Raw genomic sequence first — 27,083 nt, 5'->3', positions numbered from 1 at the left:
AGATAGGCTAAGGTCGGTGCCTTAAGCCGTATGTGCATGAGTTCACATTGGTTCTGTAGTAGTGTGTGTGGTGTGTACATGAGAAAGGTTGACTAAAGTGAGAGCCTTAGGCCATACATAGGAAAAAAATTAAAGAGAAATTGTACTGCTGTGGCAGCTGGTGTCAAAGCCTTGTTGATACTAAATAGTAGGTATCATAACCAATCTGGATTGGTTGCACGAGTTTAGCTATGTTGATACCTCGTTGATACCACGAAGGTGGTATCTTCAAAGAGCTTGTTGGACATTTGCTGCATGGGTTGTGCAAGTTCACATTTGTTGCATTAGTGAACTATGGTGGGAGATGTTGCGATGGAAGCCCTATGTGGGCGAGTTACCCGTCTAGAGGAATTGATGGGTGCTGCTCCTTCCGACTTTACCATAAGTCTCTCAAATCGTATTAATGTTGCTGCAAACAATTTGGATGCTTTGGCGCATAACCTTGAGTCGTTTATTGCGGAGACAAATGATAAGTTTGTAAAGGTTATGGACGACTTGATGGCCTTTAGTGATAGTCTAAAGGTGAGAATGGAAGCCTTGGAGACCTAAGTGGCTGTCCTTAAGTCGACTACAAGTAGCCCTTCATCATTTGGTATTCATACTGGAAATCAGAATCAAACGAGCTTTTACCTTTTTGGTCCACATGAGATTTTTGTTCTCGTTGAGCTCATCTTAGGACACCTGCGTTATCTTTTAATAGATGTGCCGACCCAGCCAAACAACCCACCTGACAATGTCTTCCACCTGGATCAGCCCGCCGAGGCAGGCCTTGGGTCCAAAAAGAGGGGCAGTGCCCTACTTCCAATTCATGTAATAAGTAAAATAACGTTAAAAGTAGTGGTATTTCACTTTCACCGTTTCTAGTTCCCACTTATACTACACCTCTCAAGTCATTTCACAAAGTCGGACTAGAGTCAAGCTCAACAGGGTCTTCTTTCCCTGCTGATTCTACCAAGCCCATTCCCTTGGCTGTGGTTTTGTTGGATAGTAGACAGGGACAATGGGAATCTCGTAAATCCATTCATGTGCATCACTAATTAGATGACGAGGCATTTGGCTACCTTAAAAGAGTCATAGTTACTCCTGCCGTTTACCCGCGCTTGGTTGAATTTCTTCACTTTGACATTCAGAGCACTGGGTAGAAATCACATTGTGTGAGCATCCGCAGGGACAATCGTAATGTTTGTTTTAATTAAACAGTCGGATTCCCCTTGTCCATACTAGTTCTGAGTCAACTGTTCGACGCCCGGGGAAGGGGCCCCGAAGGGACCTTTTTCCAGTCCGTCTCTTGCTATGGGAGCAGCTCTAGCAGTCCACAGACAGTTGATGGGTTCAGGGCTGGGAACCTTGTGCCCAGCCCTCAGAGCCAATCCTTTTCCCGAGGTTACGGATCCATTTTGCCGATTTCCCTTGCCTACATTGTTCCATTGGCCAGAGGCTGTTCACCTTGGAGACTTGATGTGGTTATGAGTATGATTGGGGATGGGAGGCACTTGGTCCTTCGGATTTTCAAGGGTCACCGAGGGCACATCAGACACCATGCGATGTGCGGTGCTTTTCCAGCCGTTGGACCCTACCTCTGGCTGAGCCGTTTCTAGGGTGGGTAGGCTGTTAAACAAAAAAGATAACTCTTCGTGAGGCCCCCACCGATGTCTCTGGACTCCTTAACATTGCCCTCAGCGGCCATGTCCTGGTTTAGGAATTTTAACTCGATTCCTTTTGAATTCGTACTGGTCACGCTGTCAGACGGGCTTCCCCCATTTCTTAGGATCAACTAACCCATGTGCAAGTGTCATTCACATGGAACCTTTCCCCTCTTCAGCCTTCAAAGTTCCAGTTGAATATTTGCTACTACCACCAAGATCTGCACTGACGGCCGCTTCGTTCAGGCTTGCGCCCCAGGTTTTGCAGTGATTGCCGCACCCTCTTACTTATCGGGGCCTAGCTCTTGCTCCGATAGCTGGGTATAGGTCGTGCGCTTCAGCGCCATCTATTTTCAGGGCTAGTTGATTCGGTAGGTGAGTTGTTACACACTCCTTAGCGGATTTCAACTTCCATGACCACCGTCCTGCTGTCTTAATCGACCAGCACCTTTTGTGGGTTCTAGGTTAGCGCGCAGTTGGGCACCGTAACCCAGCTTCCGGTTCATCCTGCATCACCAGTTCTGCTTACCAAAAATGGCCCACTTGGAGCTCTCGATTTCGTGGCACGGCTCAATGGAGTAGCCACGCCGTCCTACCTATTTAAAGTTTGAGAATAGGTTGAGGGTGTTGCGCCCCTGATGCCTCTAATCATTGGCTTTACTCGATAGAACTCGTCTGCCGACTCCAGCTATCTTGAGAGAAACTTCGGAAGGAACTAGCTACTAGATGGTTCGATTAGTCTTTCGCCCCTATACCTAAGTTAGACGAACGATTTGCATGTCAGTATCGCTACAAGCCTCCACCAGAGTTTCCTCTGGCTTCATGATGCGACAGGATCTGGGCACGACCGGGCTCTCAACCTCTCTGGCGCCCCCTTCTAGGGGACTTGAGCCCGGTCCGCCGCTAAGGATGCTTCTTCAGACTACAATTCGAATGTCAAGGGTGCTTGATTCTCAACTTGGGCTGTTCCCAGTTCGCTCACTGTTACTAGGGGAATCCTTGTAAGTTTCTTTTCCTTCGCTTATTGATATGCTTAAACTTAGTGGGTAGCCCTGCCTGACCTGAGGTCGCGTTGGAGACGCTGCATTGGTAAAGCATTGGGGTCTCTATAGGGCTGCAACAGCGATCTGAACATGCAGTAGGGAGCCGAGGGTTGGACAACCATCGAATGCTGTGACACTCATCGCCGGGGACCTGCATTTTGGCCAGCCACTAACCGTGGCATACGGGAGGCTAGCATCCGCCCCCTCTTCTCCTCGAGGTCGAGGTTGAGGTTAGGGGGCAAATTTGTGTGATGCCTAAGCAGATGTGCCATCGGCCTAATGGCTTTAGGCGCAACTTGCATTCAAAAACTCGATGGTTCATGGGATTCTGTAATTCACACCAAGTATCGCATTTCGCTACGTTCTTCATCAATACGAGAGTTGAGATATCCATTACCGAGAGTCGTTTTGACATATAATAAGGAATATGACGCACACCCTGACCGCACACGATCTCTGGGGTAGGGGGTGAATGCCAATTCGTTAGGTGTTCCTTGGTGCGGTTTGCACCAGGGTTCGTTTGTGTGGCCGGGAAGGCTGCAACCGCACATCAATGGGTGAGGCATGAGATGCAGACCCCCGACCAAAGAATTAATATTGATTAGTGTATATACTCACTTAGGTATACTCAGTATAATAGTATAATTATTATATGAATTATAAGATATCTTCATAATAGGTTAAAAGATTAATATAACAATAAATAGCAGGTACAAATAAAATATTAAATCGAGGTATCCATTTTATGACAATTCTTAACACCTTACCCTTTATTTTTATGCCTTTAATGGGCTTGGTTTTTTGGGCGATTGCAATGGTTTCTTTATCTCTTCATGTTCAAAAAAATAAAATTTTTTAAATACGATGGGGCAAAATCTTATCTATTTTTTTTTCAAGACTTATGTGAATCATAACACAGATATGTATTTATTAGAATATGGTATAACATGTTGCTTCTTCCGAGCATAAGCTCGTATGAATGTGTAAACATGATATATGAGTAATTGAATTAGAGCTATTTTTAAATGGATCGATATCAGGATGAATTTCTGAAATGTAAATTCAATATATATATGTGGATATCTATGAGATATCATATGAAAGGGATGTCCATAATTTAGTTTAGATCTAGGCAATTTGACGAATTAATCCTAAAAGTTCACATCATAACAGTGTTAGTTGATGAGAGTTACTTCGGAAACAAAAAAATGAAAGTAATTTTTTTTTTGGTTACTCTCGAATTCCAATAAAATCCAACTAGATATAGTATAGTATCAGTTGGCAATCAGATCATATATGGATAGAACTTATAGCAGGATCTCGAAAAATGAGTAATTTTTGCTAGGCCTTTATCAATTTTTTAAGTTCATTAGGATTTTTATTGGTTGAAACTTCCAGTTATTTTGGTAGGAATTTTATATCTTTAGCTCCCTCTCAGTAAATAATTTTTTTTCCATAAGGGATCATGATGTCTTTCTAAGGAATCGCAGGTCTTTTTATTAGTTCCTATTTGTGGTGCACAATTTCGTGGAATGTAGTTAGTGGTTATGATCAATTCGATTTAAAAGAAGGAATAGTCTGTATTTTTCATTGGGGATTTCTTGGAAAAAATCATCTCATCTTCCTCCAATTCTTTATGAAAGACATTCAGTCCATAAGAATAGAAGTCAAAGAGGGTATTTACGCTCATCGTGCCCTTTATATTGAAATCAGAGGCCAGGGGTCCATTCCTTTGACTCGTACTGATGAGAATTTGACTCTATGAGAAATTGAGCAAAAAGCTGCCGAATTGGCCTATTTCTTGTGTGTACCAATTGAAGTATTTTGAAACAAGAAGTGAAGAATGAAAGCTTTCTTAGCAAGAGGGAAAAAATGAAAACTCAAGAATTCTCTTTTTTATATAGCACAACTTAACTGAAGTTTCTTCAGAATGCTCATTCGAGCTAAACGCAAACGAACAAGGAACAATCATAAAATGAAATTACCTTTTTTTTTTTTTTTTTGAATTTGAAGTGCACTCTTTCTTGTTGTATTTCGGTATTGTTTTTCTGTATTCTTTCTAAATTCAAGGACTAACCACTTCACTGAATCACAAATAAAAAATAGGAAATAGATTCATGGGCTCTATAACTTTTAATGTAATAGAGCCAATGCTCGATAGAAATAGAAATAGTAGTATTGAGTCAAAAAATGAGGCGAGTTCATTTAAAAATTCCCAGACGAAAAAATGGCAAAAAAGAAGCATTCATTTCTCTCTCTCATTTAATAAAAGTATGGAATCTTGGGTTACTAATTGGTGGCATACTAGACACTTTGAAATTTTTTGAATAATATTCAAGAAAAAAGTATTCTAAAGAAATTCATAGAATTAGAAGAACTCTCCCTCTTGGATGAAATGATAAAGGAATACCCAGAAACATGTTTACCAAAGCCTCACCACGGAATCTACAAAGAAACGATCTAATTGATCAAAATGAACAATGAGAATCGTATGAATACGTTTTTTCATTTCTCGACAAATATAATCTCTTTTGTTATTCTAAGCGGTTATTCTATTGTAGGTAATGACAAATTTGTTATTCTTAACTCTTGGGTTCAAGAATTCCTAAATAACTTAAGCGACAAATAAAAGCGTTTTCTATTCTTTTATTAACTGATTTATGTATAGGATTCCATTCGCCACACGGTTGGGAACTAATGATTGGCCCTGTCTACAAAGATTTTGGATTTGCTCATAATGATCAAATTATATCAGGTCTTGTTTCTACTTTTCCAGTCATTTTAGATACCATTTTTAAATATTGGATCTTTCGTTATTTAAATCGTGTATCTCCATCACTTGTAGTCGTTTATCATTCAATGAATGACTGAAAAATGATAGATCGATTCAATTATAATGCTTGTTACTTTGTACATAATCAATCCATTCAAAATTGTACTTATTCTTTCTACCCGTATGGGGTTTCCTTTAATGTTCCTGTAAAATTATTTCAGTAAATAGCAGAATCATAGATAGGGAACTATACTAGCGACTTATCTAATTTGATTGTAGAAATTTTCGAGATCAATGATTAGACCATGCAAACTAGAAATACCTTTTCTTGGATAAAGGAAGAGATTACTCAATCTATTTCCATCTTGCTCATGATATATATGAGAACTTAGGCACCCATTTCAAATGCATATCCCATTTTTGCACAGCAAGTTTATGAAAATCCATGAGAAGCGACCGGCTGTATTGTGTGTGCCATTTGCCATTTAGCCAATAAGCCCATGGATATCGAGGTTCCACAAGCGGTACTTCTTGATACTATATTTAAAGCAGTTGGTCAAATTCCTTATGATCTGCAACTGAAACAAGTTCTTGTTAATGGTAAAAAAAGAGCTTTGAACGTAGGGGCTGTTCTTATTTTACCTGAGGGGTTTGAATTAGCCCCTCTCGATTGCATTTCACCCGAGATTAAAGAAAATATAGGCAATATATCTTTTCAGAGCCATCGTCCCACTAAATTTTTTTTTCTTGTGATAGGTCCTGTTCCTGGTCAGAAATATAGTGAAATCACCTTTGCTATTCTTTCATCAGACCTCGCTACTAAGAAAGATGTGCACTTCTTAAAATATCCCATATACGTAGGCGTCAATAGGGGACATGGTCAGATTTATCCTGACGAAAGCAAGAGTAACAATAATGTTTATAATGCTACAACATCAACTATAGTAAGCAAAATCATACGAAAAAAAAGGGGATACGAAATAACCATAATGGATGCATCAGATGGACGTCAAGTGGTTGATATTATCCCTCCAGGATCAGAACTTCTTGTTTCAGAGGGAGAATCCATCAAACTTGATCAACCAGTAATGAGCAATCCTAATGTGGGTGAATTTGGCCAGGGAGATGGGGAAATAGTACTTCAAGGTCCATTATGTGTCCAAGGATTTTTACTCTTCTTGGCATCTGTTATTTTGGCACAAATATTTTTGGTTCATAAAAAGAAATAGTTTGAGAAGGTTCAATTGTTCGAAATGAATTTCTAGATCCGAAAATTTATCCACACCAAGCTCTAAAAAGAATCCAACTTTTGTCGCCAATTATGTTATGTAACTATGGATGATTAAAAAAGTTCTAAAAAGCTTCTTCTTTTTTTTTATTATATTTTTTCTACCCGAGTTTGGGAATTGAATTATTTGGACCGCATTCCTAGTATGTATACTGTGAAGAAGACTATTTGAGTTTACTCCCCTCTTCTTTATTTCTTTGTTTTTTCAATCCAAATTGAAGTGGTATGATTATGTCAATATTGTCAGATTTCAATGTCATAGAATGAATCAATAGTTTTCTATTAGATTGGATACTAAAAATTAAAAGATAAATAAGCGTAGAATAGAAACCAAAGTATAAAAGAAATGAGAGGAACATAAGTAGTGATAGTGGACAAATAAAAAATATAGGAAACTTTAAGCAAATAGAACTTCTTCAATGAACTTAGAAAACTTATTAAAAACAAAAAAATAGATATAATTGTGGTTGTGTCATCCAAAAAGTGGAAATAGAGTGATTCCTTCCTGATTTTTGAAAGTATCACCGAATACTATCGAGGAACAGATGTTCTGAATCAAGTAATGAAGTGAGTTTTCCAAATCATCATAAAAAATGAAACATAGTTTTTTGAAACATAAAAAAAAATGATCATTTTTTTTTACCATTTAGACGAATAAACTATTATAATTATTCAGAACTCAATGGGCCTACCCCCTCTTTCTTTGTCTGATTCGAGGGGGCACAGTTGAGTTCTTATGCTTTCATGTCATGTCTACAACTCGATTCATCCGATTACTAAAGGGATGAACCTAATCGAGAATATGAACCATAAAATGAAATGCCAATTAAACCGATCATAAGAATACCAGTTACAGTACCTATTAGCCAAAGAAGAATCCTTTCGTTAGTATTGGCCATTTTTCCTACTTTCCTCCATATTTCATCAGGGGGGTCATGCTAGAGACATAAACAGCCATAGATAATTAAAAGATTATATCCTTCCGAATGAGATAAGAGAATTCCTACTATATTTTTACTATTCTCTTTTCTTATTTTAATTGAAGAAATAATTGGAAAATAAAACAGCAAGTACAAAAATGAGTAATAACCCCCAGTAGAGACTGGTATGATTCAATTCAACATTTTGTTGGTTCGGGTTTGATTGTGTCATAGCTCTATGATTCGGATTATATTTGTCATTGGATGAACTGCATTGCTGATATTTACCCTAAAAAGAAATGGTAGGTACAGCTAGTCCGTGAACAACTAACCATTGCACTGTAAAAATTGTTCTAACTATAGTCATTGGGGCCTCCTAAAAAGATTTACTAAATTCATTAAGTTGTTCCAAAGGATCAAAACAACCAGTTATTAATGGAGTTCCTTATCAGCTTGTTGTAAAATACTCGTTTGGATGAGGGCTTCCAAATACATCGTAAGCTAAACCGGTGCCGATGAATAGCCAACCCACAATGAATAGGGAAGGTATAGTAATGCTATGAATGACTCAATATCAACTACTAGTAATAATATTAGCAAAAGAACATTCTCCTGTGCTTCCAGATATGTTAAGCTCTGCATATTCTTGTACAGTCAAAGGGGGATCGATTCCCTAAAAGTTGAAATCAGTAAATTTCCATTTACTAAAATTGAATCTTTTCTTTGTGAGATCGTCAATGTTGTACCAAAGGTGTCTTTAGGGTATACCGAATAAGTATAGCTATCCTTCTTCCGACACAGCAACAAAATTTCAATCTCCATATGGAAATGAAGTGTTAGATAATTTATTTCTTCTTTTCTTGTTGCTTGTCCATGTAGAATTATGTACTATTCAATAGAAAATACCTCAATTCCTGTAGTACCCGTAGTAGTAGTTGTAATATAAGGGTTTTCTCTATTATTGGCTTTGGGCTTAAAACTGAGGGTCAAGTAAAATTTGAATCTAATGGTTTCTTGGTTTCCAATAATTTATGAAGGAGATTATCATATTCTCAGGATTCAATTAGATGTTCCATTTTAAAAAAATACTTTTTTGGTTGGAGAAAATGTTTCTTGCTGGAATTTTTTTTTTCATTTTAAGGAATTGGTTAGTCATCCAGTAACAAGTAACAATAGTAGATAGTAATCAATGAAAGAACAAAGAAAAAATAAAATAAATACTCGCGATATACGCATTGGTGTTGTATTAGATCCAAAAAAAGGGGTCGTTCATGATCTAATTACAAGGATGGGGTTATGTAATGTGGAAAGACAAAATGTAAAACCCCATTTTGAGTGATCTGATCATACGAGACCTTTTTTCTTTTCATTCGAGAGATTATGTGAAGGAACCTACTACTGAATCTAATAAGTTCAATTTCAATTTAAAGTAAATATAAGTAAAAGGCATTTTCATTATAAGATAAGGTCACTTATCATTCTTAAAAAAAAAATGGATTCGTCAATACAATAAAAAAAGATTAAACTATAAATTATTTTCTCATTTTTCTTTTCCATAGTCATTCAAAGAAAGTTTCGTGTTTTGAATGAAGTTCTAAAACAAAGTTTATTACATTAATATTAATAATATTTATAATAATAATTAATATTCTATATCTATATACTATAGATATATATTGGTTATTAGTATTCTAATTACTATTCTATTAGTTACTAGTTTACTTGACTTAAGAGTTGCTCAAGGAATCTGTTGATTCCAACTTTCAGGAGGGGTAGATGTCTCAGATGATGAATTGATTTCTTACCTATGTTATCTATTTTTATCAGTATTGTCTATAATTATAATAATTACTGATTCAAAAACTTTCAATTAAACTTATCCTTTCAATTGGTGTTTTTGCTTATCCTCGTATCTTTCAAAAATGGAACTTAGGAAAGTGCTTTATAAATATATGTATAAAAAAAACATATTGTATTTAAATTTATCCTCTTCATGCTTACTATAACTAGTTATTTCAGTTGTCTACTAGCAGCTTTGACTATAACCTCAGCTTTATTTATCGGTCTAAACAAGATACGACTTATTTGAAATTAATTGCATGAACCATTCCTAAAAAAAAGAAAAACCCTTCTATGGTAGTTCATATATTTTATAGTTCCTTACTCGGTCAATTTCCAATTCTTGGTCATTGAGATTCGTGGGTAATACCGATTGATATTTAAGGATAGAATATATATACTACCTCTCCTTTTCTCTGTTCAAAGAAATTGAAATGATTGAAGTTTTTCTATTTGGAATTGTCTTAGATCTAATTTATATTACTTGGGCTAGATTATTTGTAACTGCATATTTACAATACAGACGTGGTGATCAATTGGACCTTTGATTAATTAACATCTCTTTTTTTTGATTGACCTCCTACTTTCTTTTTCTTTAATCTACAGTAGGTCAAATTAAGATTGCTGTTCAAGTATTTCAGTGTAATTTTCAACTGAACAAATAACAAGAGTGGAATCACACTCTATAGGATTTGAACCTACAACATCGGGTTTTGGAGACCCACATTCTACTGAATTGAACTAAGAGCGCTTTGTTATCACAAAAATAATTTTGTGACCCAATTTGTCTTGCATGTATATACTCTCATAAAAAATATAATAAAATTAAAGATTGATTTTGTATATCCAATTTTAATCAATTTCAATCGATCCCTCATTATTGCAACAAGTAATAGGCAGGGATGACAGGATTTGAACCCGTGACTTTTTGTACCCAAAACAAACACGCTACCAAGTTGCGCTACATCCCTTTCAATTGGCCTAAAGTGTCATTGTAGAGAATCTCTATCTTGTTTTCCACATCTTTATTTCTTCCATTAATATACACAAACTATATTGCCTTTTCTTCTTTTTTGTCTCATATATCATATAACATATAATAATAAATGACTCATATTATATACATATTAAATAAAGATAAAACCCATCGTAAAATAAAAAAAATGAATACTTTTTGGGAATTCTCAAGTAGAAGTAAAAAGGGACTTATTTTTATTTTATTTTTTTGTTTTAAGAAAAAGAATATCGACTATCTACTGTACTAACTACTATACTGAATCATTGTACATTTCAGGTCAAGTTGTACGTTTCAATCTGAATTAGGGATTTTACGTACAAATGGAAGTGGTCAATTGCTAACTACATATACACATCGGGTCATATATGTATTACCATTATGTAATACATTTTAGAATAAAATTACAATAATGAATAAAGAAGGAGGATTTTCAATGTGAGATCTAAAAACATACCTCTCCATGGTTTATTGACAGAGATCAATCGTTTATTTCCGGATGCATTAATATTTCCTCTTTTTTCTTTTTTTTTGGGGGGGGGGTGTGTGTGAAGAAGATTAAAGATACAATCAAATATCTGTGACTAATCCCTCTCCTTCTTTTATTTTTTTATTTTTTATAAACAGAAATGTGATGGCTGTAGCAACAATATCATAAAAGATACTTAAATGAAATACTATACAACGATTTTGCATTTATTATAAAGTGTAAATTAAATATAGTTAGAAATAATTATATTCCTTATTATTATTATAGTGATTATTGATTGATTGAAATTGAAAGGAAATCTTTCATAATTTTATTTCAAGTTACCAACTTCTATTTTTTTGTTTTCGTTCCTTTCTTCTTCCCTTCGGATTGGAAAATAGAAAAATGGAGTCAGTCAAAAACCTAAAGGAGGTTCATGGCCAAGGGTAAAGATGCACGAGTAATGGTTATTTTGGAATGTACCGCTTGTGTTCAAAATCGTGTTAATAAAAAATCAATGGGCATTTCCAGATATATTACTCAAAAGAATCGACATAATACGCCCGGTCAATTGGAATTGAGAAAATTCTGTACTTTTTGTTACAAACATACGGTTCACAATGAAATAAAGAAATAGATCGAACCGATCGCCTCTGTGTCCGCCTTCCAATCCAAGGAAGATGAAAAATGACATATTATATATATAACATAACCATTTCGATAACATATATTAAATATAAACAAATCCTATTTATTAATTAATTCTAAATCATTTCTGATTATTTTTGTTTTTATCAGATCGAAATAGTAGGATTTTCGAGATAAGGAGTAAACAAACCATGGATAAATTCAAGCGATTCTTTCTTAAATCCATGAGATCTTTTTGTAGGCATTTGTAGGCATTTGCCCCAATGCAATCGGGGGATTGAATTGATTATCAAAACAAGTGTTTAATTAGTTGATTTATTAGTGAACAAGGAAAAATATTATCTAGACGGGTGAATAAAATGACTTTAAAACAACAACCGTCACTACAAAACAAGCTCGCATTTTATCTTTGTTACGTTTTCTTATTTTCTTAATAATGAGAAACAATTTGAAAGAAGCGAGTCGACCACTCGAATTGCTAGTCTAAGAAATAAAAATAAATAACTCTTCAATTGAATCAAAATAAAATTCCAATCTAAACTCAAATGCAAATTTATATTTTGTTCGAAAACTTTGAGAATCTAGGTTTGATTATCGTGTCGTAAGAAAAAAAAAATTGGGAAAGAAGAATAATCTTTTTTTATTGAATGTGTTTGTTCATTTTGACAAGTTTCTCATAGGATGATATTTTATCATACTAATTTTATCCTTGGGAGGGGAACAACAGTTGGAAATGGTTGCTAATACCCCGTAGGCTGAGCAGCAAAAGGAGGAATCCGCCCGAGGAGGGGCTTGCGTCTGATTAGCTAGTTGGTGAGGCAATAGCTTACCAAGGCAATGATCAATAGTTGGTCCAAGGGGATGATCAGCCACTCTGGGATAGAGACACGGCTCAGACTCCTATGGGGAGGCCTCACAATGAACGAAAGCCTGATGGAGTATACCGCATGGAGGTAGAAAGGCCTACGGGTCGTGAACTTCTTTTCTCAAAGAAGAAACAATGATGGTATCTGGGGAATAAGCATCGGCTAACTCTGTGCCAGCAGCTGCGGTAATACAAAGGATGCAAGCGTTATCCAGAAAGATTTGGGCATAAAGCGTCTATAGATGGCTTTTTAAGTCCACCGTCAAATCCCAAGGCTTAACCCTGGACAGGCGGTGGAAACTACCAAGCTGGAGTATGGTAGGGGCATAGGGAATTTCTAGTGGAGCGATGAAATGCGTAGAGATTAGAAAGAACACCAACGGTGAAAGCACTCTGTTGGGCCGACACTGACACTGAGAGACAAAAGCTAGGGTGGAGCGATGAAATGCATAGAGATTGGAAAGAACACCAACGGTGAAAGCACTCTGTTGGGCCGACACTGACACTGAGAGACAAAAGCTAGGGGAGTGAATGGGATTAGATACCTCAGTAGTCCTAGCCGTAAACGATGGATACTAGGCGCTGTGCGTATCAACCCGTGTAGTGTTGTAGATATAAGCAGTGATTTCAAATCCAGAGGTTAAGCGTAGTCTAGCAACTTTACGTAAGGCAGAGTTTGGTTTTTTAAGGATGATAGTGGAAAAGTTGACAGATAAGTCACCCTTACTACCACTCTACATAATCGTACATAAGATTTTCATCTCATACGGCTCCTCGTTCAATTCTTTTTAAGTCATTGGATCCTTTTCCTTGTTCAAGAATCTCTTCCCTTCTTCCATTCCATTCTGAATAGTAACTAGGACCAATTCAGTCACGTTTTCATTCATTTGGAATCTGAGCTCTTCTACTTTACTTATTTTTTTATTATTTTTCACTCTCTTTTGTTTTTTTATTTCTTTTTTTATTTTATTCCTTTCCATCATTACTTAAGTGCCATAGGTTTAATCCTGTAGAATCTGACTCATTTTCTCATTGAGCGAAAGGTCTAAAATAAATCAGAATGATTTTTCGATCAAAAGCACTATGTTATGTGAAATCTTCGGTTTTTTTTTTCTCTGTCTTTATCCCTATCTCGTAGGTACAACATTTGAATCAGTAGAGAACCTTTTCTTCTTTATAAATGTATCTGTATAAATTGATAATATTACATTCCAATTCCTTCTCGATACCTCCCAAGGAAAATCCCAAATTGGATCCCAAATTGACGGGTTAGTGTGAACTTATCCATGAGGTTATGCACTCTTCGAATAGGAATCCATTTTCTGAAAGACCCTGGCTTTCTGCTTGGCGGGTCTCTGAGATCCTTTTGATGACCTATGTTGTGTTGAAGGGATATCTGTATGATTCGTTCGATTGTGTATAGCTTGCGGTAGCAATGGTGTCGGGGAAAGTATATAGAAAAGATAGTTCTTTTCTATTATATTAGCATTTTCTATTGTTTTGTTGAATCCACAATTAATCCTATGGATCCTTAGGATTGGTGTATTCCTTTATTTTTTATATTATATATTTTAATTATCATTTTTATAATTATATTTTTATTTTATATATTATTATATCTTGCCGTTTTAGATCAGGATCGAGTTGAGTATCATAATTTCTTCTACCCATCCTGTATATTGCCCTTTTCATTCTATGTTGGAATAGAAACTGATTAGTATATGAGATTTTACAAAAAAAGATTCTTAATATTCATACAAGAAAACAACTTTTTCTTTTTTTAATGTGAATTTGACACAACATGGAGGAACCCGCGATTTGCTATTTATAATAAATAAATAAAATAACACTTTTCAATTATTTTGAATTGAAAAAAGATTTCATCCTATTTTATCATATATAGAGAAGAGATACTCCGGATTCTTGCAAAGGATAATCACTTTTTTTTTTTTTTTTTTTTTTTTTAAGTTTCTACTTGTTATTAGTTAATAATCCTAGCGATTGGATTTACATGCTTATTCTGAGTCCAAATTCTAATCGGAATATTCAAATGAATTTTATCAAATGACTATTCATTTATTGTATTTTCATGTAAATAGGGGCAAGAAAGCTTTATGGAAAAATGTCGATTTGATTCGATGTTGTTTAGGACGGGGTTAGAATGCAGGTGTGGGTTAAGTAAATCAATGGATAGTTTTGGTGGTCCTATTGAAAATGAGAATACTAGTGTAAATAAAGATCCGATTATAAATCATATCAATAAAAAAATTCCTAATGGGATTGGGAGTAACAATTGTAGTTACAATAATGTTGATCATTTAGTCGACGTCACGAGGTGCATTCGAAATTTCATATCTGATCAAACTTTTTTCTTTAGGGATAGTAATAGGGACCATTACTCCATATATTTTGATATTCAAAATCGAATTTTTTATACTGACAATGATCGTTCTTTTCTAAGTGCACCAAAAAGTTCTTTTTATAATTATCAGAATTCTAGTTATCCGAATAATGTATCTAAGAGTGACAATCCTCATTATTATCGTTACATGTACGATACTAAATATAGTTGGAATAATCACATTGCTAGTTGCATAGACAGTGATCTTCGTTCTTAAATAAGTACTGATCATTATATTTTAAGTAGTGGTGTTAATTCCAATGACAGTTACATTCATGGTGAAAGCGATAAGAGTAGTAGAAGTGGGAGTTCCAGTATACAAACCAGTATGGATGATAGTGCAAAAATGTGCTGTTAAATGGGAGGATCTTATTAATGTCCATGAATGCTAAATCATAGCATAGATCGAATTGCCGGATCGGAAAAATTGGGTGCTATCATATAGCTTTGTATCGACTAAGTTCACAAATTGAAGATAAGCAGACTCGAACCATGACATCCACCACAGGGTAAACCACTGTGATGTGATTCCGCCCGAACCTACATAACTGACAACCCACTGGGTTGCTAACCCGATTCGGAAGAAGACCAGGCCGATCACTAAGGCTCAAACTAAGAAGTTTAAGGAAAATATTGTTGCTTTTATCCAGGAAATAATTCATACTCAAAAGGGCTTGTCCATATCCGAAGAGCCAAGACCTATCCTAAGCATCCAAGTGGTGGAAGCCGATATGGACCCGGGTAGCAATTTTGGTGCAAATATGGACACCGGCCAGCATGAAATGGTTCCAACTCTTTATGGGTTCAATACATATATCTAAGAGGATATGGAATCAAGTCAAGGAAGCTTCAAAGGCATTCAAAAAGGGGTTGTATGGACAGCTTCAAATTTGGCCTGTTTTTTACTGTATTTTGTGCTGACTTTACTGTATTTTGCTGAGTTGGCTTTTTCTTTCTCTTCCAAGCATGGCCAACGTGTGGGACATCATGGTCAGCTTATTTGGCATCCTACAAAGCATATTGAAGTTGATTTGGAGCTCAAATTAGTCAAAGAATGGTCAAAGTCAACTTAGTCAAAAAGCTAGTATTTTAGTTTTGTAATTTGATTCTACTTTTTGTTTTTTGAAATTAGTCTTTTATTTTGATTTTTATTTATTTATTTTCTGAAAAAATAAGTTTAGGAAAGTTATTATTTTAGTATTTCAATTTTAAATTAATTAATTCCTAATTCAAAATAAAGAAATTAATTAATCCAAATTAGTTTAGGAAACTATAAAAAATTAGGCACTTTCCTTTTCTCTACCTTCTTTTTCTCCACACTTTGAGTCCGGTTTTGAATTAATTTTTTTTTAGGGTTTTTGCTTTGTAATCTTAGCCTATTTAAAGGCTTATTTTCAATGAGAAATCAAGCTTGAATTTTATACAGAAAATTATTTGTGAGATTGAATTCTCTTTGTTCTTTTGAACACCTAAAACACCATTAGTGAATGAGTGTTTTAGTTTTGACTTATCAATAGGATTTCCATCACCTATTGTGGCGTCTTCATTATATACCAGGGTTTTTAATCATATGTTTGTTAGGGGTCAAGGCGACCATTAGAACTTGAACATAACTAGATTCGGGCTAATATAATATGGGTTTAGGAGCAAGTCATCCTAGGTTCGTATCACACTGCCTCTCAGGTCGTCGGCTGATTCTACCATAGAAGCCAACGATTGATAATAACTCCCCCCTGAACACAGCTTACAACTTTCATTGTATTGTGCTCTCCAAAGAGAAACTCTTCTCAAAAACTCAAAAGGTGCTGAGTTGGAATCCCATTCTAACTAAGGATTCTTGTGGTTCTAGAGGATCTAGTTCTAGGCGAACTAGGAATAGAGAGCTTTCCCACCTTTTCCACTCGATTCTTTTTTCTTAAGAATGCTGGTTTTAAGAATGAGTGATTGCCTTTCTCCAACCTTTACTGCACAACCTGAAAGTGGACAGCTAACGCGTTCCACATATTTAACAGGGTTCTATGGTCGGTCCGCGACCTTTGGATGCCAAAGTCATCCTCGGGGTGATCTCATAGTTCCTACCGGGTGGAGACGATGGGGTTGCTCCATGGATTTTCCTTTCTTTTGCCGCATTTTACTCAAGGGGTTGAAGGGAGATAGTGGATCAAGCTGTCGTAAGGGCCAACTTGATCCTCTTCCCCAAGGATTCCAGATGAGGGAACCATAGAAGAGCCGCCGACTCCAACTACTGTCCATGTACAATCCATACTAGATCTGACCAACTGCCCATCCTACCTCCTCTATGTTCTTGATAGCCCATCTTTGTCTCAGTAGAGTCTTTCAGTGGCATGTTTCGGTCCTCTTCCCTATTACGTAGAAGAAGTGAGCCACCGGTTTAGGTGCAGGATACTATCAATATTGCCTGGACAATAAGTGATGCGAATTCGCCCGAGCTCGTACAACCAACAACTCACTGGGGTACTGATCCGATACGGAAGAAGACTGGACCGATCACTAGGGCTCAAGTTAAGAGGTTTAAGGACAACGTTGCTGCCTTTATCTAGAAAGTAATTCATTCTTAAAACGGCTTGTCCATACCTGAAGATAAAGTACCTGTTTTAAGCATCCAAGTGGTGGAGGCTGATACATCGGACATTTTATATCGGACACCCATATATCGGACATTTTATATTGGACACCCATGCGTCGGACATCTGACCTTGGACTTCGGACATCAGACATAACTTAGTTCGGACATCAGGCAGACATAAGTTACCTCGGATAGACATAAGTTAGCTCAGATAGACATAAATTAGCTCGAACATCAGGCAGACATAAGTTAGCTCAGACATCAGACATAAGTCAGCTTAGTTGTTGAACTAGTCAACTCGTTTTCTAATTTGCGTTTGAATTTTTTTTGGGTTTTTATTTATTTATTTGCTGGACAAATAAGTTTAGGAAAGTTATTATTTTATTATTTTCATTGTAAATTAAATAATTTCTACTTCAAAATAAGGGAATTAATTAATCCAAATTAGATTAGGAAAGGATGTGAAATTAGGCAATTTCCTAATTGGATTCTATGTTGGCCGAAATTTCCTAATCCTTTTAGGGTTTTATTTTGTTCATTCAATGCCTATTTAAAGGCTTATTTTCAATGAGAAAGGGGAAGCTTGAATTTTATACGGAAAATTATTTGTAAGATTGAATTCTCTTTGTTCTTTTGAACACCTAAAACACCATTAGAGAGTGAGTGTTTTAGTTTTGACTTATCAATAGGACATCCATCACCTATTGTGGCATCTTCATTATATACCAAGGTTTCTAATCGCAGGTTGGTTAGGGGTCAACGTGACCATTAGAACTTGAACATAATTAGATCCGGGCTAATATAATACGGGTTTAGGAGCAGGTCATCCTAGGTTCGTGTCAATAAGACATTCAACACATAATCGCAACAACCCAATTACAAGAGCGGAGCTCTACCAACTGAGCTATATCCCCCCGAGCCAAGTGAAGCATGCATGAAGGAGTCAAATGCTTCTTCTATTCTTTTCTTTGGTAGAGTTGGGCCATCCTAGACTTGAACTAGAGACCTCGCCCGTGAAGTAAATCATCGCACCTATGGTCCAATCAATTGGGAGAGAATCGATAGATTCCGTTTTGAGAGCGATTTATCTTTTTTGATTGTAGCATACAGCTCTCCATTGTACTACGCTCTCCAAGTGTGCTTGTTCCTCCCTTCTTCCTTACCATGGCAAGTCTTTGTGAAATAACTCTGATGAGAAGAAAAAAAAAGGCATTGAAAAACCTCCTAGCCTAACCCTAAACACTCTAGGATCCCTTTTCAAACCCACTCCCATTTTGAGTCAAGAGATAGATAAATAGACACATCCCATTGCACTGATTAGGGCTGTTCGTAGTGATTGAGGGGGTCGAAGACCAATAAGTGAGTTCTTTATCAGCGAAGCATTCTTCTTATGACTAGATCCAATCTCCTGGTCCCTGTGGAAAGGAAAAAAAAAATTTCATGTTCTTCCTTTTGGGAAGGAAGGATTTGGAAAATCCTATTGATTGTAGCTTTCTCAAGACCTTCAGGAAAAGCATGAAAAAAAGGCTTGAATGGTACAATCCCTCTATCACCCCAGAATGAAATGGGTGATCTCTAGAAGAGAGGAGCCATGGTGGTCCCTCCTGAAGGCCGAACCTAAACCTGTGCTCGAGATATTGTTGTCCATATACTAATAAGGGATGTATGGATTCTTGAGAAAAAAGGAGCCATGGTGGTCCCTCGCGGATCGCTCGGATCCCACGAGTTAATAGAAAGTTAGATCTACATTGGATATCACCTGAATCGCCCCATTTATCCACCTGAGGAGAAGTTCAGTTTCAAACCCCAGTTTGAATAGGAAAAGTACGCCATGCTAATGTGCGTTGGATGATCCACATCTCAGGGTCAGGCGCTGATGAGCACATTGAACTATCCATATGGCTGAGAGCCCTCACAGCACAGGCACAACGATGCAATTATTAGGGGTGTGCTCTACCACTGAGCTAATAGCCAGTCGTGCGGGCCCTCTACTGGGGGCTTACTATGCTAAAAGCGAGAGAAACACCATCCCTCTCTTTCCTTTTTTATGCCCCCATGTCACCACATGGGAGGGACATGGGGACCCAAAAAAGGGGATCCTATCAACTTGTTTCGACCTAGGATAATAAGCTCATGAGCTTAGTCTTACATCACCGTCGGAAAATGAAAGAAAACTTTTATCTCCAAGTTTCACTCAGACATAGCTCGCTTCTTTTTGGGTGTACAGCAATGTCAAACCAAAATACCCAACAAGCATTAGCTCTCCTTGAAAAGGAGGTGATCTAGCCGTACCTTCCAGTACAGCTACCTTGTTATGACTTCACTTCAATCACTAGCCCTGCCTTCGGCATCCCTCTCCTTGCGGTTAAGGTAACGACTTCGAGCATGGCCAACTCCCATAGTGTGATGGGCGGTGTCTACAAGGACCGAGAACGAATCACTGCTGTATGGATGACCGACGATTACTAGCGATTCCAGTTTCATGTAGGTGAGTTGTGGCTTTGCATTTAATTAAACCACATGCTCCACTGCTTGTATAGGCCCCCATCAATTCCTTTGAGTTTCATTCTTGTGAATGTACTCCCCAGTTGGGATACTTAATGCGTTAGCTATAGCACTGCATGGGTCGATATGCACAGTGCCTAGTATCCATCATTTACAGCCAGAAATTCCACAAATTGGTTTGCCGTTTCCATGTAGAATATAATTTACAACTCTAAGTTCTAGATTATCACTTTCCTCCAATGGGTCCCGGGGGAAAAGTGTTTCTAAATTTATACCATCCGCTATTTCATATATGATTATGGGCCGAACCAAAACAAAATATTTTTTCTTGGTAGGTATGATCCATTGGACATAGATGCAATTTTTCAATTTTTTTGACTCTTTACAATTTTTTTTAACCATTCCCGGTGGTATCAAGAGGCCACTGTGTCAAAATATCTTATCCATCTCTATAGCAAAATGGATATCTTCAGAAAAGATTTTAAGTTCAATCTTTTTTTATTTTTTCTCTCCACTCGTACCAATCTAACTGCTCGACTTCTTATATTTAAAGTGTTTTTAAATATACACCTCTTATGATACTATTGTTCCATACCAATCGAAATAGTGGGATGAGGCATTAGTTCTTTCTCTCATTTTTGAATCCATTGGAATGGAATAATGAATCTATTTCATTGTCCCTTTGCCAATAAAAATAAATCAGAATTCTCATGTAGAATATAGGAAATATGAAATTACAATGACCTTTATATATGATTCGATTAAATTATGGATAATCCAAAATGTTACTTTCTTTTTTACTAGAAAGACCCAACTAAAGAATTTGTGTTTTACTTAATCATTATTTATTGGATTTCCTGAAAGGCTAGAAAACATTTTTCCTTTGGCAGAAATAAAATGAACGTTCATTTGATCTTTATCTTTGTGGAGTGAAAGGGGGATGACACTGGATCGGCACGAACCTCCAACAATATCCATAAATGGCTTGTTTTTGGTAAGAGATGGACATTACCATATGTAAATTCTAGTGCATAGTATACATTGGTACTCCAGTGCATTTCTCTTTCTGAGTTAGAATAAATATGTTTTCGAACCTTTTCTTTAAAATTTAAAGTGTATGTTCCTGTGCGAATTTTAGCAATAACTTGTTCGGATTATACAGATTGATCATTTTGAACTAAAATAAAACTTTTTGGTGGAATAGTCACGTTAGGTATAATATCTTCACTCTCAATAGTTACATACACGTTTATATGACATAGAAAAGTGGGATGCCAATGACGTGTACATATAGGATGAATCAAATCCTCATTGAATTTTATTTTTCCAATAGAAGGGGCTTATAGATGTTCTGCAGTGTACATGTTTTGCAGTACCCCCTGTGAATACCCTACCAGTATGAAAAGTTCTTAATGTTAGTTGAGTGCCTGGTTCCCCAGTAGATTGACTAGCAATAATACCTACAGCTTCTCCCAATTCGAACAGTCTCCATGAGTAGTGCTCCGACCATAACATAATCGATAGATCCAAGACGTGCTCTTACAAGTAAAGGGAGTTTGAATAGATATTGGTTGTGTTTGAAAGGTTATGAATCAATTGACAAGTCCAATCCCAATATCTTGATTTCGGATGGCAATACATCGAGGGCCTATATATATATATCATCTGCTAATACATGACCAATCAATGTTTGGATAAAAATTCTTTCCAGCATCATCCCATTGCAAGGACTCATAAAAATACCTTGGGCGATGCCACATCTGTTCTACGTACAACAATGTGTTGAACTACTTCAACAAGTCCGTGTGTAAGATATCCAGCATCCGATGTTCATACAGTAGTATCCATAACTCTTTTGTAGGCTTTGTAACAAGAAATGATATATTCTATTAAAGATAGTCCTTCACGTAAATTGCTTTGAATAGGTAAATCAATCATTTGTCCTTGTGGATCCGAAATTATCCCTTTCATACTTACTAATTGGTGTACTTGAGATGCATTTCCTCTAGCTCCCGAAAAGGACATTAAATGGGCTAGATTAAAAGGGTTAGTCATCCTAAAATTAGGATTCATTTCTTATCACAAATAGTCACTTGTAGTATATCATATCTTAATAGATTGTCATAATATTTCTACCTCATGTACATTCCCACAATGATGGTGTTTTCCAAAATCAAACCTTGTTGTTCAGCATCTTAGACTAGCCATCCGTTAGAAGGTATTATTAAAAGATCATCAATTCCTAATGAAATGGATGTAGTGGTGGCTTGTTGAACCCTCAGAGTCTTTACTTGATCCAGGATGTGTGATGTATATGCCATGTTGAAGTGGTCTATTAATCTACTAATAAGCCGTTTAATGGTAGTTCCGTCTATCACTTTGTTGTGAAAGGCCAGATTAGCCCGTTCTGCCACAAGTACCTCCAGATTCTGCTGAGTGGGGTTCGCTAATGGGTTTGAGTCAATGATTGGAAAACTTCCTTTTCTCGATCTTGATTCACATAGAAATTCAGGAACTATGGTCCTACTTGAACCAGAGAGACCTGAATTCACATTGGTGTCATAGAATTACTTAGCTTGGATACCATATTATTGGGTATCATATGAGCAGGCCAGGTAAAATCCTTGTATAGCTTCTTCGATTTCTCAATAAAGATAAATATGACCAATAGTGGTTCGAACGTATATCCAAAGAATTTCTTTTTTTTATGCTTCTTACCATTAGATAGGGCCCATAAATCTTATGATAGGTACCCAAAGGTTCATAGAGAACTTCAAGGGGAGCTTCTCTTGAAGTAATAGCGCGTTGATCTAGTTGCCATCGGAGCCACAAAGGACTATCTGAATGGATTATTTTCTGCCAATAAGTTCCAATTGCATCATAGGAATTACAAAAACGGGGTTCTTTTTCTTTCGTATACCTATTATCATCAATTCTTCCATTTTGATAATTTTTGTGATTCCATGGATTATACCTGTTTGTGCAAATACCTCGTTGATTCCTGCTCATTAATACATAGAGCCCAATAAGCATATCTTAAGTGGGTACGAAAATGGGATCTCTTATAGCTGGCGACAAGAGATTCGTATGAGTAAACATAAGCAAATGAGCCTCCACTTGAGCCTCCAAAGATAAGGGTAAATCAACAGCCATTTGATCCCCATGAAAGTTTGCATTCAATGCCCTACAAAATAATGGTTGTAAACAAATAGTATGTCCTTCGACTAAAATTGGTTGGAAGGCCTGTATGCCTAATCTATGCAGAGTGGGTGCCTTATTCAGCAATACGGGATGCCTTTGCATAATTTCCTGAAGTATTTCCCATACAATTGGCTCTTTTTCCCGAATTTTACTCTTAGAGACTCTTATGTTCGAAGCCAACTGTTGTCTAATTAAAGCACGAATTATAAATTTCTGGAAAAGTTCATTGCTATTTCGCGAGGCAATTCACATCGATGTAATGAAAGTGAAGGACCTATGACAATGAACGAATGCCCCAAACAATCAACATGTTTGCCAAGTTGAGTTTCATGAAATCTTCTTTCTTTGCCTTCAATTACATCTGAAAATGACTTGTAAGCCTTATTATGACTGTCCCTTATTGGTTTTCTATGGATTGCATTATCAAGAAGTGTATCCACTGCTTCTTGTGCCAATTTCTCCTCACACATTGCTAATTCCCCTTGCGTAGATCTACTTATGGTTAATAGATCGATAAGAGTATTGTTCCAATAGATAACTCTTCTATAGAGTTCATTAATATCCGAGCTCATTAGTTTACCCCCATCCATATGAATAATAGGTCTCAACTCAGGAGGAAGAACTGGTAGTAGACATAAAACCCTCTACTCAAGTTCTATATTTGTTCGAATAAAATTCTTAGCTAATTCCATGTGTCTAACCAAAAAATCCCTTCTTCTTCCAACTTTTTTATCTTCCCATTCATTACCTGTGATGCCTTCTTCCCCTAATTCTTTACATTCTACCAATGAATAATCTTTAAAAATTCACAAATCCAGATCAGCTAATTGTTCTTGGATGGCACTTGCTCCAGTAGAAATTTCTCAATTTCGAAATGTCTCAAAGCCTTAGGCAGTAAAAAAAAATATGGGATGCTGTATTTTCAGGATTGGATCTCATATTCGAATGAACCTCATAATCGTAAGAAAGTGGGTTTTTTTAGTTATGGGACTAGCAAAAGAAAATTTTGGATAGGATCCTATCGAATCTCCCCCCTCAAAATTGGACGTGAAAGTTTCCTCTCATTCGACTCAAGTAGTTACACCAAAAAAGATAAAGAAAAGAAAGGGGTTTTATTTCCACTTTCAAATTCTATAAAAACCCAAAAAAATCTACTCTTTACTCAAGTTCTAAAAGAAGGTCAAGCTTAAGCATTAAGTATCACACCTGGGGAGTACGTTCGCAAGAATGAAACTCAAAAGAAGTGATGGTGGCCCGTATAAATGGTGGAGCATGTGGTTTAATTCGATGCAAAGCAAAGAACCTTACCAGGGCTTGACAAGCTGCGAATTCTCTTGAAAAAGAGCAGTGCCTTTGGGAATGCGGACATAGGTGGTGCATGGCTATCGTTAGCTCGTGCCGTAAGGTGTTGGGTTAAGTCCTGCAATGAGTGTAACCCTTATGTTTAGTTGCCACCATTGAGTTTGGAACCTTGAGTAGACTCCCGGTGAGAAGCTGAAGGAAGGTGAGGATGACGTCAAGTCATCATGCCCCTTATGCCCTTGGCAACACATGTGCTACAATGACTGGGACAAAGGGCCCTGATTTCGCGAGGGTGAGCTTACTCCAAAAACCCATCCTCAGTTCAGATTATAGGCTGCAACTCACCAATATGAAGCAGGAATCGTTAGTAAGCCATACAGTGGTGAATTCATTCTCGGGCCTTGTACACACCACCGGTTGCACTATGGGAGCTGGCCATGCCCGAAGTCATTACATTAGCTGCGAGGAAGGGGATGCCGAAGGCAGGGCTTGTGATTGGAGTGATGTCATAACAAGGTAGCCGTACTAGAAGGTGCAGTTGGATCACCTCCTTTTCAGGGAAAGCTAATGCTTGTTTGGTATTTTGGTTTGACACTACTACACACCCAAAAGAAGCGAGCTACGTCTGAGTGAAAGTTGGGGATGGAAGTCTTCTTTTATTTCTCGACGGTGAAGTAAGACTAAGCTCATGAGCTTATTATCCTAGGTCGGAACAAGTTGGTAGGATCCCTTTTTTTAGGTTCTCATGTCCCTCCCATGTGGCAACATGGGGGCGTAAAAAAGGAAAGAGAGGGATGAGGTTTCTCTCACTTTTGGCATAGCGAGCCCCTAGCAGGAGGCTCACAGAACGAGCTATTAGCTCAGTGGTAGAGTGTGCCCTTGATAATTGTGTCGTTGTGCCTGGGCTGTGAGGGCTCTCAGCCACATGGATAGTTCCATGTGCTCATCCACACTTGACCTTGAGATGTGGATCATGCAAGGCACATTAGCATGGTGTACTTCTCCTGTTCGAATTGAGGTTTTGAATTGAACTTTTCCTTAGGAAGATAGATGGGGTGATTTAGGTGAGATCCAATGTAGATCCAACTTTCTATTCACTCGGGGGATCCAAACGGTTTGAGAAGGACCATCATGGCTCCTCTATTCTTGAGAATCCATACATCCCTTATCAGTATATGGGTAGCTATCTCTCAAGCACAGGTTTAGGTTCGGCCTCAACAGAAAAATAAAATGTAGCACTTAACAACGTATCTTCATAGACCAAGAACTACGAGATCACCCCTTTCATTCAGAGGTGACGTAGGGATCGTACCATTCGAGCCTTTTTTTTTTCATGCTTTTCCTGGAGGTCTGGAGAAAGCTGCAATCAATAGGATTTTCCAAATCCTCCCTTCGCAAAAGGAAGAACGTGAAATTTTTTTTTCCTTTCCATAGGGACCAGGAGATTGGATCTAACCGTAAGAAGAACGCTTGGCTGATAAATAATAATTTCTTGGTCTTCAACCCCCTGAATCACTATGAACACCGCCCATCAGTGCAATGGGGTGTGTCTATTTATCTATCTCTTGACTCAAAATGGAAGCAGGCTTGAAAAAGGATCTTAAAGTGTCTAGGGTTGGGCCAGGAGGGTCTCTTAATGCCTTCTTTTTTCTTCTCATCAAATTTATTTCACAAAGACTTGCCATGGTAAAGAAGAAGGGAGGAACAAGCACACTTGGAGAGCGTAATACAATGGAGAGTTGTATGCTGCATTCAGGAGGATGAATAGCTCCCAAAAAGGAATCTATTGATTCTCTCCCAATTGGTTGGAGCATAGGTCCAATGATTTACTTCATGGGCTAGGTCTTTGGTTCAAGTCGAGGATAGCCCAGCTACACCAAGGAAAAGAATTGAAGAAGCATTTGACTCCTTCATGCATGCTTCACTTTGCTCGGAGGGATATAGCTCAGTTGGTAGAGCTCCGCTCTTGCAATTAGGTCATTGCAATTATGGGTTGGATGTCTAATTGTCTAGATGGTAATGATAGTATCTTGTACCTGAACGGGTGGCTCACTTTTTCTATGTAATGGGGAAGAGGACCAAAACATGCCACTGAAAGACTCTATTGAGACAAAGATGGGCTGTCAAGAACATAGAGGAGGTAGGATGGGTAGTTGGTCAGATGCAGTATGGATCGTACATGGACAGTAGTTGGAGTCGATGGCTCTCCTAGGGTTCCCTCATTTAGGATCCTTAGGGAAGAAGATCAAGTTGGCCCTTGCAAACAGCTTGATGCACTATCTCCCTTTAACTCTTTAAGCGAAATGTAGAAAAAGGAAGGAAAATCAATGGACCAACCCCATTGTCTCCACCCTGTCAGAACTACAAGATCACCCCAAGGATGCCTTCAGCATTCAAGGTCGCGAATCGACCATAAAACCCTGTTCAATAGGTGGAACGCATTAGCTATCTGCTTTCAGGTTGGGCAGTAATGATCAGAGAAGGGTATTCACTCATTCTTAAAACTAACATTCTTAAGACTAAAGAGTAGGGTGGAAAAGGGGGG

General features: G+C 37.3%; 1 non-coding gene and 3 pseudogenes across 1 annotated transcript; 1 reads left to right on the top strand and 3 right to left on the bottom strand.

Moving 5' to 3' along the window:
- Positions 1-333: 333 nt before the first annotated feature.
- LOC125419384 (cytochrome f-like) lies at positions 334-6,727 on the top strand (annotated as a pseudogene).
- LOC112489021 (5.8S ribosomal RNA) lies at positions 2,975-3,130 on the bottom strand. The gene has a single exon (XR_003053347.2). It is a non-coding gene; the product is annotated as a 5.8S ribosomal RNA (ribosomal RNA).
- A 13,889-nt stretch (positions 6,728-20,616) lies between the features above and the next one.
- Positions 20,617-22,622, bottom strand: LOC125420634 (DNA-directed RNA polymerase subunit beta''-like; annotated as a pseudogene).
- A 1-nt stretch (position 22,623) lies between these two features.
- LOC125420023 (DNA-directed RNA polymerase subunit beta'-like) lies at positions 22,624-24,212 on the bottom strand (annotated as a pseudogene).
- Positions 24,213-27,083: the final 2,871 nt, after the last annotated feature.

Source organism: Ziziphus jujuba, chromosome 11, assembly GCF_031755915.1.
Source record: "Ziziphus jujuba cultivar Dongzao chromosome 11, ASM3175591v1".
Taxonomy (NCBI): Eukaryota; Viridiplantae; Streptophyta; class Magnoliopsida; order Rosales; family Rhamnaceae; genus Ziziphus; species Ziziphus jujuba.
The sequence above is the reverse complement of the archived record's forward strand: the minus strand, read 5'-3'. Positions and strand labels throughout refer to the sequence as shown.